Here is a 20,060-nt window from a genome sequence, read left to right as displayed (position 1 = left end):
GGTGGGGGTTTCCGTTTCTAATAGTGTTTGTGCCTAGGTATAAGTTATCTTTATGTCACACTCCTATCAAACCTGATTTACTTGGCTTTCCAGGAATTTGATGTCTTTGCGTGTGGGATGCTTGCCCGCGTGATCAAGAGGTTTGCATCAAGATGCAAAAGGAAATTTCTTTAATTTCCCAATAATTCAACTTTGATAAAATGTAACTTGTTTATTTAAGGTAGGCAAACAAGTAAGTAACAATTGCAAAATTCTAGAATTGGGATGACCCAAACGTGCATACCAGATGGTGCTGGAAACTTTTGTAGCTTGGAATGCAACAAGATTGGAATTTGTTGGGATGGAACGTAATGAATGCTTGGAATGTAATAAGATTGGAATTTGTTGGGATGTCATGTAGTGGATACAATCTAGATCAACAAAACCTTTAAATATCTCTCGTTTGGTCTTCAGGTCCTTTATAAGAAAACCTCATGGATAAAACACAAAGTAGCAATTATGATCAGTAGTAAATAAAAAAACAGAGAGTAGTCTCTTTTTAAGTGTTGGAACAATAAAAGCATTTTTAATGCTGAGTGAAATATGAAAACTTGAAAAGTACCAATAATTGAAATAGGAAGACCAAGACCATTCCCAACCATCATAGAATATGTTCCCGAGTATTGTTTTATACCTTTAGCATCAGTAGAAGTAGGAGTCTCGTTTTGATTTGCTCCCGTATTTGGGTACCAGACATCATCTGAAATGTCTCTAGTTTGGGCAACAAGAAAGGCTTGATAGCTTTCAGCTTCTTCATCACTAGCCCAACAATTATCAGCTTTGTGATTAAGTCCACCACAGAGAAAACATGTTATACACCCATGGAGTGCAGGAGGCTTGCTATTGCCACGAGAAAGATGTTATTGAGGACATCCAAAAATGATGCGACCTTGATACCTACCACCTCCATGATTTGTCTTATACTTTTGATAATTATTTTGATAACGCCCACAAGAGGAGTTTCATGCATTGCGATGTGGAGATGTGATAGTTTTATTGGTATAGAAAGAAATAGTGGAATGTCTTCATGTTTGAAGTTGAAGATCAAATTCCTTTAGCTTACTGATTATAGCTTTAATGAAGGGAAAATTATCTCTTGCATTGATAAGAACCATAATTGGACCAAATTTAGATCCTAATCCTCTAAGTAAGCAAATGATAAAATCATCATCTTTCTTCCATCGGTTTGCCAGCACCACGAAGTACAAGAGCCAAAGATGTTGTCTTGTGAAGGTAATCTTCCATTGAAGCAACACTTTTTGTGAGGGATTGAAGTTCACTTTTTATTTGTTGAGCATGATCCCTTATATGTCAACCATACAACATTTCCAACACCTCTCAGGCTTCATGGGAGGTCTCATTGTAGATCACCTAAGATAGAGAAGCATCGGACAATGAGCTATTGATCTAGCCAAGGATTAGTTGATCAATACGTAACTATTTGATTGGAGCTGGGTTTTGGATTATAGTATAATCAGTGGTAGTAACGGTTGTGGCTGGACAAGGAGAGTCATTCGTAACATAGCTTAGAAGCCAATATCCATGTAAAATGCAAACAACCAGCGATTTTCATAAGAGATAATTTGTTGAGGCTAGTTGAATTGAAATGTCGGGTAGATGAGTTTTGAAAGAGAACGAATCAGACATGGTTCACTCATCCACAAGAGTAGTTTGAGAAGGAATAAAGAAAGACATATTTAAGAAAGGTCCTCTTGAACCAAGCTCTGCTACCATGTAAGATTGAGTGAAAACTTGTCTTCCATATACATGGCTTGTATTTCATTTATATAGAGATTACATAATATGAAAACAATGGCGTGTACAAAAAAATACAGCTTTGAGAGTCCTATTTACAATAAAGTATATTTAAAATAAAATAGGAGTGGAAAACTGTTAGAGAAGTGATATCAGAAGAGGATCATAATATTTAAGAGAGATGGACTAAACGTTTTTTTTTTTTTACCATGGGAGAAGTTGGGTTAAACTTGTTTATAGAAAACATTTTCTTGTGACGGGGTTATAGTTGAAATTTTGGGTTGCCAAGAGAAATTTTTTTATATTACTATATTTACCTCCTTTTTTTTCCTTGCTAAGAGGGCATGAGAGGTGTATCTCTGGTCATGTTATTCGTTTTCAAACATAAAATGCTTTTTTTAGAGAATAAGGCAAATCAAAAGCAGGATAATAGTATGATGACAAGGATACTTAACATAAACAGATGGACAACTTTAAGTAAAAAAAAAATGAACTATATAGTGTGCAACAGTTTTAGCTAGTTTCCATCACCCTATCGATTTAATCAGTCTTTGAGCTATTATGTTGTCAGAGAACAATTTCAAAATGGAGGGCTTGGTAAAGGAGAACAAGAGGCTAATGAATGAAAAGTAGTTGATACAATTCATAACAAAATAAGAAAGATGAGATTGAACAAGCTACAAAATCACCAAAACTCAAAGCTAATATTTATTACCTTGCTTTTTATGTGCTTGCGCACATCATTAAGATCTTCATCTCCACCATCCTTTCTTTTATGAGATTATAAAACGAAAAAAGCTTGAACATATTGGCAATGCATTGAGCATTCAAATAATACATTAGAGCATACACAGAAAATGCAAGTTCAAAACCACCACCAACAACAAAATTACTTTTTTTTTTCAATTGCTAATGACAATATGTCATTTAAAATCTGAATGGTGATATGTATTATTGTGCTAATCAAAAGTTGACTAATTTATCATTAATGCCAAACAACTTACAAGAGTAAGGCTTGTCCATAAATTTCACCACCTTTTATCATTTGCAACATGTTCAAGCAGCGATTGCAAGCCAGTAATAAAACCCAACCTTTTCATGGCCTTTTTTTTTAAGTGATTAGAGCAAGAATCATTATTCCCACTTTCATCCTTCTTCCCCTTCTCCTCGTCTTTACTTATATCTTTTATATTTATGATGATATGCTTTTTATCCTTTTCCTTATATCTTTGTGTTTTCTATGCTTTATATCCTTTCCTTGGATTCACTTTTCCATTTCCCAACTATAGCAGGAGTCCCCTTCTCGGCCTAAGGAAGATAAAGGAAATAATAATAGTAATAATAATAATAATTCATTGTGACACTAAACAAAAGATTACTCATTGCCAAAATACGTTGGTGTTAAGAATCGACGTTATCCCCGTAGCTTGAATTTTGACGAAACAGATAAACCAGTAAAATTCAAGGAAAAATAAATCCTTACAGAAGGCACATCTATGAGAGTGGTTTCCTTTAGTAGGAAGGCCTCTCTAAGTACATTTAGGTCAAATGTCTGCATGCATGCGTTACTATCTCTAGAACAAGAGGTATTCTGGATAAGATGATCCAATTGTACCCCTTCTCTGTTGGGGATTCTCCAGAATCTCCTCATGATTCTTAGCCCATAATTGTAGGAACGTAATAAATTGTATTTATATTATGATTCTTTCCTTCTTGATAGTCTAACTATACATGTATACATTCCCTATATAAATAAAACATAATCTCCACCTCAAAGTGTGGTGGTTTCTCAAAACATTTACATGGTATCAAAGCCATTCTAGGTTAAACTCTAAAAATCTCCCTCCCTTCTTCCTCGCGGTAGAGCCTTTCTCCTTCAATACCATGGTTCACATGGTCACCATTAAGCTCTCAACCATAAATTTTTTGCTCTAGAAATGCCAGCTCATTCCTTTTCTTCAATGCCAAGGTTGCATTGGTTTCATTAATGGTTCTCTTTAATAATCGTCTGAAACTTTAACCACCACAGACAATAATTCTAATGCTAGCATCGAGTTCCTTGAATGGAAACTCAAAGATCAACAAATCTTAAGTTTGCTGTTGTCATCTCTCATAGAAGAAGCAATGACAACCGTTGTTGGCCTTGTAACCTCTCGGGATGTCTGGGTTGCTCTTGAACATGTGCTCATCCATAGATCTAAAACTCAAGAGATTCGCCTAAACGATGAACTTCAACTCATGAAGAAAGGAAACTGCTCCATTGCTGACTTTATCCGTGCATTCAAAGGCCTTTGTGATCAATTAATGGCTATTGGACGACTAGTCGATAAATCTCATTAGTTTCTTTGTGCACTTGGCACTAAGTTTGTTGCCTTCTCCTCCATACAGATGGCTCATACACCTCTTGCTTCATTTCACGTTTTGATCCTTTTAGTTAAAAGTTTTGATTTGTTTCAAAAATCACTTAAAACTCACACTCTCTTCTACAACGTTCACATCAGCAATGAATAGAGGACACTTTTATTGCACAAGAAATCATCGCAATATAGATGGCTCACATGGCAGCATAAGTGGCCCCTCCTCTAGCAACTACGATGGTCATTCATTTGGGAATAATTGATCTCATCGTTCTTATAACCCACACTGCAAAATCTGTAAAACAGAGGACCACACTACTGATCGATGTCAGAACCGATATGATCGTGTGGAGCCATTAGCACACATTGCTGAAACCTTTTCGAGCTCCACCTCAGACTGGTACCTTGACACTAGTGACTCTGCTCATGACACCGGATTTGACTGCACTCACCATCTTCGAGCAATATATTGGTAAGGATAAGGTTATTGTGGGAAATGGGGCTCCTTTACCCATCACTTATACGGGTGCCTCTCAACCCTCTCCAAATTTAAAATTGCTTGATGTTTTATTGGTACAACATCTCACCAAAATCCTCTTGTCCATTAGTAAATTGACTAAAGACTTTCCTCTTCTGGTCACATGTACTTACTCTTCTTTTGTTATTTAGAACAAGCTCACAAGAATGGTGGTGGAAACTAGAAGATATGATGACGGTCTTTATGTACTAGAGCGAGGCAATGCTGCTTTCATTTCTGTTCTAAATAAATCTGTCCTTACAGCGTCATATGATCTATGACATACGCGTCTTGGTCATGTTAACTACTCTATTATTTCTTTATTAAATAAAAAAGGACATTTATCCCTTCTATTTTTCCTAATCCTGTTATTTGTGCTACATATCAAATTGCTAAAAGTCATAAGCTTCTGTTTTCTACTAATAATACTCGATCCACCTCTATTTTAGGTCTTGTTCACTGCGACATCTGGGGCCCAACTCCTGTTAAATCAAAAATGGGTTTTGCATATTACGTGATATTTGTTGATGATCACTCTCACTTTACATGGCTTTACCCTATGAAATTTAAATATGATTTTATTGATATTTTTCTTGAATATCAATCTTTTCTTCATTCACGATTACCCATTTATTATTGGGTTGGCGCTTTTAATACAACGACCTATATCATCAATCGGTTGCCTACCCATTCTTGGAGGTCTTTCTCTCTTTGAGATTCTACATGGTAAATCTCGTCTTTACATCAATTTTCATCCTTTAGGTTATAAAGTCTATCCATGTTTACGTGATTATGTTGCTAACAAATTTTCTCGACACGACATTTCATGCATATTCTTGGGCTAAAGTTCTTCTTATAAAGGTTTACGTTGTTCGGACCCTCTCACCTCTAAGATCTATGTCACGCATCAAGCTAAATTTGATCAACTTAATTTCCCTTTAATACCCAACTCGACCGCTCAGCCTCCTGCATCCTTATTTATCCAATTTTAGTGAGCTCATGCATCCTCATAACCCACCATTATCTACCGCCCAATTGCCCACAATTCCTTAATCTAATCCTCATTCTCGGTCTTGGTCGTATGCATGTCGTCTCTATTCTGACTCTTTACTTGAGCCTATGCAGGTTTCTACTGATTAGTTGTCTTCCACATAACACATCCTAGCTTCTCTTGAACCCCTGACCCTCCAGCACAAGCTCCATTGCATTTTAAAGCTCAAGCTCATCGTGACCAGTTTGTTGCTTCATCCTCTTACCCGATGGTCACTCGAGCAAAAACATGTATTTTTTGGCCACATTACCCCATGTATTTGAGTCAACATGTCTTAGGTCTCTTACATGCCCTCCTCACTACATGTGAACCCCGTGGATTAAAGACTGCTGCCAAAAACCCTGCATGGCTTGCTGTTATGGATGAAGAACTCAACGCTCTCTATGAAAATTGCACCTGTGATCTTATTCCTCGGCCTCCCAAAATGAACATTGTGGGTTGCAATTGGGTTTTTCTTACAAAGTATTAGTCTAACAAATCTATTGACGGCCTCAAGACATGTCTTATTACCAAAGGATATACTCAACTCCTTGGTCTTGACTACACTGAAACCTTCAGTTCAGTAGTCAAAGATTTCACTGTTCATGTAGTGCTTTCACTGGCAATCACTCATGGTTAACCTCTGGGCCAACTTGATATTAAAAATGCTTTTCTTCATGGTTGTAACAGTCTCAAATTGTAAACTCAAAATATATGATATATATTCGTAGTTACCAATTATATATATATATATATATATATATATATATATATATATATATATATATTTTCCCGAAATTTTGGCAGAGTTTCCTTTGTATTCTTTAGATATCAAGTTATCGACTCAATCATTTCTCAACTTGTAACATCAATCACAATATTCGTTCCATCATTTGGACTTCAAAAACTCAAGCATATTTCAATATCTTAATTCTATTTTTCTATAGAACACTATAATAAAACTAATAAATTCTTAACATGCATCGTTTTTTTTTTTAAGTATTTGTGCTCAAATATATACACAACCAACCATAATTAAATTTAATAATAATAATAACATTATAAATTACATCATACACAAGATAATAAGTTAAACATTACATTTTTAGATATGGAATATTACAACAAAATATTAGTTCTTCCAATTACATTAATCACATAACAAAATTATTTATCCAAGCATCTACTTTCCAGATCGAGGGTGCGATGTACCTAAAAACATTATTGCATGAAACATAATTAAAACAATTGCACATTTCAATAAGTAATTGATTAAGGACTAATTATTCATATACATTAAAGTGACTTTCATATCATAGAATAAATTGTCTTATTTTCTTTTTGAAGTTTCTAATTTCATAAATTCTCTTCTAGACATAGGGATAAATCTACTAAAATAAAAATATCAAGAGTGTCTCCCACAAACCAGCATATTTAACTTCAAAGTTTTACAATTAATCTATTTTACATCGAGTGATTATCCTATTAATTTGTAGATTAATTTTCCTAACATGGCCATTCAACCAGGCATAAATTCCAGTAATCAGGAAATGATCTTCAAGACTTGCCCATTCAACAGGACATTATTTCCAGTAATTGCCCATTCACCAAGGCATTATTTCCAATAACCAGGAAATAATTTTTCAAGGCTTGTCCATTCACCAGGGCATTATTTCCAGTAACTGCCCATTCACCAGGGCATTATTTCCAGTAACCAGGAAATAATTTTTCAAGCATTATTTCCAGTAACCAGGGCATTATTTCCAGTAACTAGGAAATAATTTTTTCAAGGCTTGCCCATTCACCAGGGCATTATTTCCAGTAACCAGGAAATAATTTTTCAAGGCTTGCCCATTCACCAGGCCATTATTCCTAGTAACCAGCACTAGAATTTACAATCTATAAAAATTCATTCTACAATAAAAAAAAATAGAAACTAATTAATTACTCCAAGGTGTCGAACACCTACCTGGTGTCTGTGCGCGTGAAGATGTGCCTTGTTGCTGATTAGGTCTTGCGGCCTCCTCTGTACCAACAAAAATTACTTTGTCATTGTTCATTCATTCGAACCGGTAAAAATTCTAATACCCATTACATATTCTTTGATTAAATCCAACACCCTTAATTAAGTTTAATTGACTTTTAATTCAAGGAGGACAAAACCCTTCTTTTTGAAACATTTACTTATTTTTTCACAAAAGTCCCTATACAATTTAACCTATCAACATCAATTGTCTTCAATTTGGTAAGATTCCTCAATAATATTATTTAAACTCCATTCTCTAATATTTCTTCTCCATTTAGCCAAAAACTCCTCAATAATATCATTTAAACTCCATTCTCTAATATTTTTCTTCTCTATTTAGCCAAAAACAACCTAAGGAAGGAAGTGAAGATTTTTCTTTTTTCTTTGAAAAATTCTTACTCCATTCATATAATAACACTTATAAACCTTCATCTTCCCATATTTTCCAAACAATTGTATGAAACCTCAAATCCCCAAAATTATTCCTCTTTTGGCCAAATATTCAATTAAAATGAGGAAAAATATTTTTTGTTTCTTTTACTTAAAATTAAACACTTACCCAATCATAATTCATGCTTTCTAACATGGTTCAAACATAATTTGTATCATTCCTATAAATTATAACATAAATCCACAATTTCACATAATCATAATTTTGCATAATCCTTCATCAAACATAAAATTAAAGGAATTAATCATTTGGAGCATGTTATTTACCTCACTTTGATAAGGATTTAAGGAAAGAATGCAAGAAAAATCAAGTTTTCTTCTTCTCCCTCTTCAAACCCTAGCTTGAAATCCTTCCTTCAATGCACTCACCACTTTAAAATCAACCCCCTCTTGATGTTTAATTAAGTTAATCACTCTAATTGCTCACTTTAATTAGTGAAATCAATGAGAATTTAAGTAGAAAAATCACATAATTCTTCCCCCTCTCTTTGTTTAAAGCTCACGGCTAAAAGAGAAAAAATGGAGCACTTATAGTCTAACTTTTACTTATTTACACATTGGCCCTCATTTCTTCTCATTTCTATTTTTGTCACTCAACTCTTCTTTTTACTTAATTCTCACCTTAACATCTTATATTTTTTTCTATTGTATCCAATTACAATACTTGAAATCCTTTTATTTAATCTATTCGATACTTTATTTATTTTACTCAGATTATAATTTAGCGGGTTTTCACAATGGTATTTTGTAGGAACATGTCTATATGGAGCAACCTCCTAGATATGTTGATCCTCATTTTCCTCAGCATGTCTGCAAACTAAAGAAGGCTCTTTGTGGTCTAAAGCAGGCCTTGCGTGCTTTGTTTCAACAGTTCAGCTCATTTATTTTGAAAGTTGGTTTTTCCTGTAGTCGTGCTGATACCTCTTTATTTGTTCTGCATCGCCAGCAACACATCATTTATATCTTACTCTATGTTGATGACATTATCCTCACTAGAAATAATAACTATTTTCTTAACAACTTCATTCGACAGCTTCACTCAGAATTCACCATTAAGGACTTAGGTTCTCTTAGCTACTTTCTTGGTCTTGAAGCCACCTCTACCTCGGCAGGACTCTTTCTTAGTCAGACCAAGTATGCTCGCGACATTCTTACATGAGCTCAACTCCTTGACTGCAAACTGGTATCCACTCTTATGGTTGTCGTTCAGTATCTTTTCTCCGCTGGTTCCCTATTTGCAGATATCACTCTGTACCGTTCTCTTGTTGGTGCTCTGCAATACTTGACCATTACTCATCCTGACCTTACTCATTCAGTAAACTTAGTCAACCAATATTTTCATGTTCTCACTGATGAACATTTTTAAGCCGTGAAGCGCATTCTTTGGTATGTCAATGGCACTTTTCACTATGACATTTCATTAACCGCCTCCTTTTCTGCTAGCATTACTACTTACTCTGATGTTGATTGGGCTAGATGCCTTGACACTAGGTGCTCCACTTCTAGTTACTCCATCTATCTCGATGACAACCTTGTCTCTTGGAGTGCCAAGAAGCAACCTATGATGTCTCGCTCTAGTTGTGAATATGAGTATTGTGCTCTTGCTTCCATTGTTGCTGAGGTTTTATGGTTAGATAATCTCCTACGTGATTTGCACGTCCCTCGTATAGATCGACCTCTCTTTCTCTATGACAACAAGAGTGCCATCTTTTTAAGCTCCAATCCAATCTCTCACAGGCGCTCCAAGCACATCGATCTTGACTATCATTTTCTTCGAGAACTTGTGGTAACTGGTCGTATTCGCATTCAACATGTTCCTTCTACTCTTCAAGTTACCGATGTCTTTACTAAGAGTGTTTCATGCCCACTCTTCACATTCTTTCGATCCAAGCTACATATGTGCTTTAATCCCATACTTAGCTTACGTGGGGTGTTGGGGATTCTCCAGAATCTCCTCTTAATTCTTAGCCCATAATTGTAGGAATGTAATATATTGTATTTATGTTATGATTCTTTTCTTCTCGATAGTCCAACTATATATGTATACATTCCCTATATAAGTAAAATGTAATCTCCACCTCAAAGTGTGGTGGTTTCTTAAAACATTTACATTCTCCCTTTCTAATTTCAGTGTCTCCCACCTCATTGTGAAGATAATATATGTTTGCAATCGACTAAGTGATCGCTTGCAGAAACATTTATGGTGGAGCTACAACTTGTAAGATTAACAACACCAGTCAACTCCCTTGGTCCTTAAGTTTTAAAGGGCACAATCTCAATGGTGTAAGCAACAACATATCGGACACACCTTATTTTACCCTCAAATGCTTCTAAAGGCCTATTTGAAGATTGACTATGTATTCATTGTTGCCCTTTGAGTTCCTTCTTCATTAATAGGAATAAGAATAAACTATTACTCTTGGTCCTGATAGCACCGTGCTTGTTCAAGAAAGAGTTCCTTTGACGAAGAGAAAGACTCTAGGGCTAGATAGTTACTGACCTTGAGCTTAGAGCCTAAAGATTATCAATTCCTTTTTTAAGTAAAGAAAGACGGAGCACTCATGGCTACTTTCAGCCAGTTACCTCTATACGAGCATGCGAGGTCTGTTTCAGCCATTTTCGGTGACATTTCCAAGACTCCTACTAGCTAGAGGGAAAATTATGGTTATGGTAGTCACTTGCAAATGATGTATACTATTTATTATCTTATTACTGTCTAGTTCTTCATGTTTGTTTCATATAAAGTACTATGATTTGTATCAATTTAACAATTATTGATATTGTCATGAGTGATTATAATTTAGTTTTGAGAGGGTTTTTTTTTTTGGATTCAATCCAGTGAGATAAAGGATAAAAACGAAAAAAAAAATCCAGTTTTTTAATAACATAAACCAAATCAAACAAAATTAGTAAATTTGAATCGGTTTGGGTTTCTTAAGTGAAAATCAAACCAAACCAAAAATATTATCAAAACCAAAAGGTTAACAAGTTGTTTTAGAATCAATGTAAACACATAACTTTTCTTTTAGAAATAATTACACATTCATTTTTTATATATAACAAAATACAAACATCCCTTCACAGCTTTTAGCTTCATTGAAGTCAAGACTGAGTTTATACTAAGAACATTTAAAATAAAGTAGGTAAACTGAATGCACCAAGATGGTTGGGGTAAAATGGGCTTTTTATTTAATTCACATGAACAAAGATGATGAAAAAACAAGCATTGAATAACATCGTGTATGGCAACTAAAAGATGCAAGGGAAATGAAGGGGAGTTAAAGGAGGAAATGAAGGGAAATTTCCTAAGTTTGGTTCAAGAAAGGTGAAGGAAATTACTTTTTATTGTTTAGATATATAGATGTAAAAGAAAGGGTTAAGTATTAGTATTATTACTAGATTGGTGTATGCATTACACCATGGGTCAAGTCAAATTTTTTCTAACGTAAAAAAAATCTCAAGCGACATCAATGTTTTTTAAAAAACAGGAAAGATCTAAAACACGAGTCATTCACTTGAATAAATTCAATAAGCTTGGTTAATTTAATAATATGATTAAAAAGACATCTATTGTAAATAAAATGAAGAAAATGATTTAGCAATATCATATTCAGGAGGAGGAGAAAGAAAAGACCGTTGAAAACTCATTGTCGCTCCATCATGGACACTACCCCACCACTAGAAAAAGTTCACCGAGATGGTTTTAACGCCACTGCACAACAACACCAAAAGAGGTCGCAGGCACCGTCAGAGTAGCCCTGGAAAGCAAACCAAGCAAAATATCATGAAGTGAGCATCTCATACTTATATTTAATCAATTAATTTAATATAATTAAAAAATAAATATCTTTTTTTTTTAAAAAAAGCTAAATTTAATAAAGAACGATAATTAAATACTCGAGATAACCTAAGTCATTTTTAAAATTAGTGAAAACCCTATAGAAAGAAAATAACAAAAAATAACAGAGCCCAGTCTCCAATTAAATAAATGTTGAAGGATGAAACTAAAAAAAATGAGTTTAAAAAAAGGAAAAAACAACCAAGTAAACCAGAACGAATATACTAAACATGGATTAATCTTCCAAACTTGTTACCTATGAAATTCTAGATTGAGACTCAATTAAAAAGCTCAATTCTCAATCAATTTAATAATGAAATATGAAATTAGAAAAAGAAAGTATCAATTTATAAAATTTGTCAAAGCAAGGAAAAAAAAAACAATAAACAAATTGAGGACCAAATTTGATGGAATAAAAAAATGAAGTAGGATGAAATTGTAAAAAAGAACTCAATTTTTTTTTTAAAAATAACGATAAAAAGAATGGGGATCAAATTTGACAGATGAAAGAATTGAAGGAGAATAAAATTGAAAAACAAAATCCAATTATAAAAATAATTATTAATAAAATAAATAGTAATAAAAAAATGGATCAAATATGAAAGAAAATTAAATTGAAAGGTTGTTATAAACATTTAGAGGGCCAGACGTGGAAAACGAGGAGGAGAGAGGAAAAATTAGAAAAAATTAAATAAAAAGCCTTTTTTATGCCACACCAAAGGTCCATTGGCCACACGCGCCACCCAGGGATGTAGGGGTCACCGAGACTATTCTAACACCGACCTGAAAGCCATTGTTTGACAACTATACGATCCCCCACACGTCACCCGAATTGCATGGAAACACCTCATACACTGACATGTGAGTGGCACATGCCAACCACTTTTCATTTTTAAATAATATGTTATATCTATTTAAATACCAATTGGCTCCTTAGCCTATTTGATTATAACAAAAAAGGAAAACAGGATCAAAAGATAAAAAAAAAAAATTCATTGGATGACAATTAAGAATTTTTTGTTTCAATGATATTTAGTCATTTTATTGTACTTTTAGAAATAAAAAGTTAAAACAACCCCTACACATTGTCGTGGGTGCTACGATGTCGGGGGCGACAACGAGCTTTATCATGCCTTTTGAGAATATGTGTGTTATTGTTGGGAAGGGTTTTTAGATTTAATCATAAAATTATAATTGAGGTTTAGGAGTCGTCACCTAATGTTATGGTCACTAGGAACCTGTGGTCTGCGAGAATCTGGGTAAGAGACTGGTTCTGCAAAGAAAAGATGCATCACTCCAGTGCACCCTACCTAATGTAAGCTGCATTGTTGTTTGATCTTTTTTTCTAGGTAAGTTTCTATTTATTGGTCTCGTTTGCGGTTTAAAGTAGATCTCCCTTCGATAAAGAGTCTTTACCTTATCCAGTTAAATCCTAACCGTTCTAAAGTCTGAATTTTAGTATCATGTTTATTACACCTTGTATCTTTAATACTTGATGATGTACTCTATTATGTAGATTTACACCCCATAGATATTAAAGTCTACATCTAAACCCTAAAAAAATGATTGGTAAAGGGTTTTTTTAAATTTTGGTCAAATCCTGATGGATAATCATAAACTAGTTATGATATTTTTTTTATTTTTATTTTTTGTCTTTTAAAGAAAATATGCTTGGAAAGCATTTTAGGATTCGGCCGTATGCATGAATTTTTTTTTCTGTTTTTTGAAAAAGGAAATTAATTCAAAAGTTTTGAATTTTTTTTTGAAAATATTTTGGAGAAAATCGGGTATTTTAATACCAGGTTTATATCTTATAGTGTAAATATACAACCCGATATTATGCAAAATTGGTAGGAAAACATTTGAGAAAATCATAATTTTTTGAAAGGATTTTTTGAATTTTTTTATATAATATATATCATAAATAAATATATATTAAATATATATGGGCTAGGCCGACCCAAAAGACTGGGCCAGGCTCAGCCCAAGAAAGGGTTAGGCCGATCTCGGGCCAAAAAAAGGATTGGGTCAAGCTCGGCTTAACATATCTTTTTTTGTTTTTTGGGTCTGGGTCGGGCCCGGCCGGGCCATTTAGGCGGGGCCAGAACTAGTTCAGCCTAAAGTCCACTGGAACAACGGACCCGAATTGTAATTCATGTTCCACTATTCAAAATAGTGGAAATGGCTTGGAAAAGAAGAAGAAATGGAAATGGAGCGGACCACCTGGTGTGGCGGCGATGGCTGGCTAGCGTAGGAGGACAACGTGAGGCCGGCGGTGGAAATTGTGAAGGCTTGCTGTGGATGAAAGGGAGAGCGAGAGAGAGAGAGAGAGAAGAAAAGGAAAAAAGTTTGCAAAGAAAAGAGAGAGGTGGTGCAACCACCATGTGAGGTGGTCAGACAACTTCTTGTAGTGGAGATGATGGTGGACAGACCGGTGACGAGGGTGGTGGTGGCCAATGGCCACGATAGAGAGAGAAGAAAAAAATTCATGGTGGTAGTAAAAACGAGGGGGAAGAGGCTGGTTTTTGGCCAACTTTGGATCCAAATTTCTTCATGCTCGGGCCATGAAATGCACTCGACAATCTTTTTGACACTGGAGAAAAATTTTGGCCTTTGATTTGGTTGGGGAGTATCCTAACTGTTGGTTCAAAGTAGGTCATGAACTGTCAAATCTGATAGTTTAAGGCTGCATGAGGTGGCCACTTTAGGTCGGCGCTACGGCTGCTATGGTGTCAATTGGCCTGAACTGACAATACCGGGGTGTAGAGAGATGTCAGGTGATTGGTTTGGTTCAGGTATTGTCAAATTTGATGGACATATGAGGCATTAAATGCACCTGAAAAGTACACCCAAGTAGCTTTTAGGCTAAAAATTCGGGGAAGATATTGAACAGTGACCAAACGACGCGTCGTCTACTTCTTTTTTTTTTAAGTTCAATTTAGTCCTCCACCTTTCAATTTATTTTAATTACACCTCTAATTGACGTAAACTTTTGATTTAATGCAATTGAGCCCCTGAAAAACTTCAAGTTAAACCTCGGATTTTGGCGCCTTTTGCATTTTGGTTCTTGGTCTCGGATTTATGCAATTTGACCCTCAATTGACCATTAAACTTTGAATTTTCTTCAATTTCACCCCTGGTTTTTTATCAATTAAACCCTTATAGTTCTGTGCCTTTTGCAAAATGGTCATTGGCTGTGAAATTTTTCAATATAACTCTTAATTGACCCCAAAACTTTGATTTTCTTGCGATTTTGCCCTTGATTTCAATTAATTGACTTGGTAAAAATTAAATGCGGACTCCTAAAATTCTAATCTTCCCAATTAAGCCCAAATTAGGCTTTCAAAGTTAATTTTTCACCAATTAAGCCCCTAATAAAATTAATTTGACCCTTTTAAAGTATAATTAAGTCCATGAATTAAGCATTTAATTAAATTCTTCAATTGTACCCAAATTAATTCTTAAACATAATTAAAATTTAATTTGGTGCATGATTAAATCAAATTGGCCTACTAAAAATTTAATTATGTTAGTGGACTAAATGTTTATGCAAATTCATCCAATAATCATTTAATTTGACCTTGAATTTGCTTTGTTTCTCCATTTTTGGGCATAATGAGGTACAATTATGCCTCGAATTTCCTCCAAAATTGCAGCTTTTAGGCTAAAAATTTAGGGAAGATATTGAACAGTGACCAAACGACGCGTCGTCTACTTCTTTTTTTTCAAAGTTCAATTTAGTCCTCCACCTTTCAATTTATTTTAATTACACCTCTAATTGACGTAAACTTTTGATTTAATGCAATTGAGCCCCTGAAAAACTTCAAGTTAAACCTCGGATTTTGGCGCCTTTTGCATTTTGGTTCTTGGTCTCGGATTTATGCAATTTGACCCTCAATTGACCATTAAACTTTGAATTTTCTTCAATTTCACCCCTGGTTTTTATCAATTAAGCCCTTATAGTTCTGTGCCTTTTGCAAAATAGCCATTGGCTGTGAAATTTTTCAATATAACTCTTAATTGACCCCAAAACTTTGATTTTCTTGCGATTTTGCCCTTGATTTCAATTAATTGACTTGGTAAAAATTAAATGCGGACTCCTAAAATTCTAATCTTCCCAATTAAGCCCAAATTAGGCTTTCAAAGTTAATTTTTCACCAATTAAGCTCCTAATAAAATTAATTTGACCTTTTTAAAGTATAATTAAGTCCATGAATTAAGCATTTAATTAAATTCTTCAATTGGACCCAAATTAATTCTTAAACATAATTAAAATTTAATTTGGTGTATGATTAAATCATATTGGCCTACTAAAAATTTAATTATGTTATTGGACTAAATTGTTATGCAAATTAATCCAATAATCATTTAATTTAACCTTGAATTTGCTTTGTTTCTCCATTTTTGGGCATAATGAGGTACAATTATGCCTCGAATTTCCTCCAAAATTGCAGCTTGATTTTTATGTATTTTTTAAAACCCTCTTTGGTTTATTTTCTCTACGTTGCCAGTCTTTATTTTATGTTTTTTATTTTTATTTGAAAAAATAAATATATTTTGGGAATAACCAAGAAATGGGTTATGACAGACATCATTTTAATATATTTTTTCATATAAGGGTAATTCAGTCATTTTAGTGTAAAAAAGTATGAAAATACTTTATTACCCTTAATATACAGGCCAATTGTTTTTGTTGGCAAATGAAAAATTGTCATTTCACTATTACAATCTATAGTGCAAATGAGTCTACAACTACAATATATAACATTGTTTAAGACCCCTCTCCATTCATTATTATTATTATTATTATTATTATTATTATTATTATATTATTATTATTATTTTATCATGTTGACCTCGTACATAACTCAAAGTAGCGTATAATCTAAAATTGAAATCGATAGAGACGCAAAAAAAAAAAAAAGAACAATGATATAATTGAGTCAATGTATAATTATAAAGAGATTTTGATGAGTTTTTTTCAAAAACAGCTAAATGGTTAAAACATATATCCAATCTTGCTCAACTGAAAGCTTATTTCTCAAAATAACATAGTTTTATTATAAGATATGCAGGTCACATACGCGACCCATCTATATACACAGGTATGACCTGTGAGACCTCAATACACGCAAGTGAGACCTACGTAACCTCAACATTGTCATATTAGTAGCATTTTTCCAGCCTTTTAACTCTCTAGCAAAAAAACCAACAAACTTAACAAGTCATATTCAACACAATTCGCAATCAATTCAACACAAATCACATACATGTAATTCAATGTCATTTCAAGTCAATTCATAATTAAACAAAGTAAATTCATAAGTGGAAAACTCAATTAATTTATTATTTAAAAAAAATCAATTCTCATAACATTAATGTACATCATTTAACTACATCTAATAAATTATCTCGTGGATGAGCCTGCACCATCAGAACCATGAATATGTCATCGGCGTGTATGAGAAAGGCCTCATACTCTGCTATTGCAATGCCTAGATGCTCAGTCTCCCTAACCTCATCAAGTCTATAACAATATAACTAGAACTAAGTGGTGAAAGTGGTGTACATAGTATTGTCACTAGCATCACAAACTGAGATAACAACAACAACTCTTCGACCCTCATGTATAAAATAATTTGTCGCACGTGTGTAGCGTCGCATCGATCATCTACTCTTGTATATATCTGGCAAATATGGGGAGACAAGGAATTCTTATCTTTTATCAGTGGAATGAGGGAATGAGAGTCGCCACCTAGTATTTTTGTCACTATGAACCCTAACTGGTCTCAGAGATCAGGTACGGGGACTAGTTGCGTAAAGGGAAGATATTAGCACCCCAAATAAGCTCTACCTAAGGTAAGCTGCATTGTTTAATTGTCTAATAAAAAACTAAGGTCTTGTTGTGTTTTCTAATTGTTGGTCTGTCTAAGGCTTAAGAAAAGTCCTCATCTGTAAGGATATTCTTATCTTATCGGGTAAAAGCCTAACCGTTCTAATGTCTATACAAAACAACTACCTTTTAAATATCTAAAATACGTCTTTCGTATAAGTTCGTAATCTTTACATATAAGTTCTTAATCCTTAATATTAAAAGAAAACAAAATATTTTTTTTAGAATTTTTAAAATATTGGCCTAGTTCTCGTGACTTTAATAAACTGGTTATTAAAGCAAAAAATGCATGCTAAGATATATTTTTTTGAATTTTTTTTATTGTATGAAAATACGATATGAGTTTTTTATAAGCTTTGAGAGACTTAGTCGTGTGCATGAAAACAAGACATTTTTTTGTTTTTAAAATTTTTGCAACATTTCAAAGAAAACCAGGTTTTTTAATACTGGCTAAGCTGAAATTGGCCAAGAAGAATTGGGTCGAGGTCAGCCTAAAGGTGTTGGGCTAATCATCATCCCGAAAGAGTGTTGGGCCAGTGTCGGTGACACGATCAAAGAGCTGATATCTTATCCCAAGTGCAGGAGTGTCGAAAGGAGGTTCTAATCGGATTATAAATTGTTAACATGATTACATTAATAATGTTATTCGAGTAATGTCAATACTTGTAAATATTATCAGGTATTCATGATGATAACTTATGTTAACAACAAATCAAGTTCATTTCATAGCATAGGTTTCAGTTATACCATACAGTTGGGCTATGAAAGTGCCAAGTATTTGTTGTACCAAGGGTTGTTCAACATAAATCTAGATTAACCATTTAACAAGCAAGGTATTAAGAGTGGTAAGATAATAAATACAAAACATGTTAGTATCAAACATTAAAGTCCATGTTGAGTTTATAGTATACTTATTCTTACACCATTAGTGTAACCTTTTCACCTTGACATAATAAACTTAGCTGAACATTATGAATAAGAGAAACATAGATAAACAAGATAAGAACATAATTATATAAGTATAGTAAAGGAAATGAAAAACATAAACAAGAGATTAAGGAAAATATAACATGGAATAAACCTTGAACATTACAAAATACAAAGAAAGAGAGTAAGAGCAAGATCTTGATCTGAACAACCAAGATGCCTAAATGCATGACAAATGCCTCATTTTATAGGCCAAAATTTGAAACTATTGATTTGATGACTAATTGTTGAGTGGGTGGCCACATCTTGACTTGGTGACAATCCTTATCTCCTTATCTGAACAAAATGTCATTTCTAACATCAGAATTTGAACAGATAGTCTTCATGAAAGTTCTGGGAAATTGTCTCAGCTTTCCAACAAACAAGAATCGGTGCATTTGGACTTCTTAAACTCGAGATATAGGCTGAACACTTAACAGTTTCTAGGTTGTAGGATAGATTCCGACTTCTCCGTTGTTGCTACCTTTTGAACTCGAAAATGACAGTTTTAAATCTTGGACTTTCATGAAAGTTTTAGGCCTATGTCTTAGCTTTCCATACATATAAACCAGACCTAAATCCAAGTTCTACAGCTCTAGTTATAATCCAATAACCGAATGTTATTCCAGTTTGGACTAAACCAGCATCTCTTTTCTAAGCTTAGCCCTCTCTTTGTCTTCTCAATTTCAATAGTTAAACTCATCAATCAATCCTTTGATTTATGTGATAGGCCTACATTTAAGATGAACATTTACCATAAATTAAAGGTATCTTATATTATTAGACATGTTATTATAAAACATGCTCTAGTTAAGGAGTTATTAATACTTCAAGTGCAAAATGATGATATAAAACCTTAATAAAAATACACTTTTAAGTATTAATCAGTCTGCTCAAAGATATTTTTTTTTTGGACTAGGTCGGACCCGGCCCAACCATTTTAGTTTGGGCCGGTGCTATCCGACCCAATAAATAATGGAAAAGCTCTTCATTGTCCACTGTTCACATGCAATGTGAACAGTGGAGGATGCCAAAAAAAAAGGTGAAGATGAAGGATGAGAGGAGCTGACCTCGTGGTGGTGGTTGTGGTGGCGATGCTAGTGGCGGAATGAAGGTGGTCGCTGTGGTGGCTCTTCTTTTTCTCTTTTCTACTTCTCCTCTGGTTTTCTTTCTCTCTTCCTTCTCTGTT

The 20,060-nt window shown here is 34.0% G+C and overlaps 1 long non-coding RNA gene across 1 annotated transcript in view; it reads right to left on the bottom strand.

Annotated features, from left to right (window-relative positions):
- Positions 1-6,860: 6,860 nt before the first annotated feature.
- The window catches only part of LOC112324047 (uncharacterized), an 81,810-nt gene continuing 68,610 nt past the window's right edge, over positions 6,861-20,060 (bottom strand). The window contains exon 3 of the long non-coding RNA XR_008057249.1: positions 6,861-6,910. This is a non-coding gene — a long non-coding RNA (uncharacterized LOC112324047). The remainder of the gene's footprint in view (positions 6,911-20,060) is intronic.

Source organism: Populus trichocarpa, chromosome 14 (assembly GCF_000002775.5).
Source record: "Populus trichocarpa isolate Nisqually-1 chromosome 14, P.trichocarpa_v4.1, whole genome shotgun sequence".
NCBI lineage: Eukaryota > Viridiplantae > Streptophyta > Magnoliopsida > Malpighiales > Salicaceae > Populus > Populus trichocarpa.
Note: the sequence above shows the minus strand (reverse complement) of the source record. Positions and strands in the feature narration are given on the sequence as shown.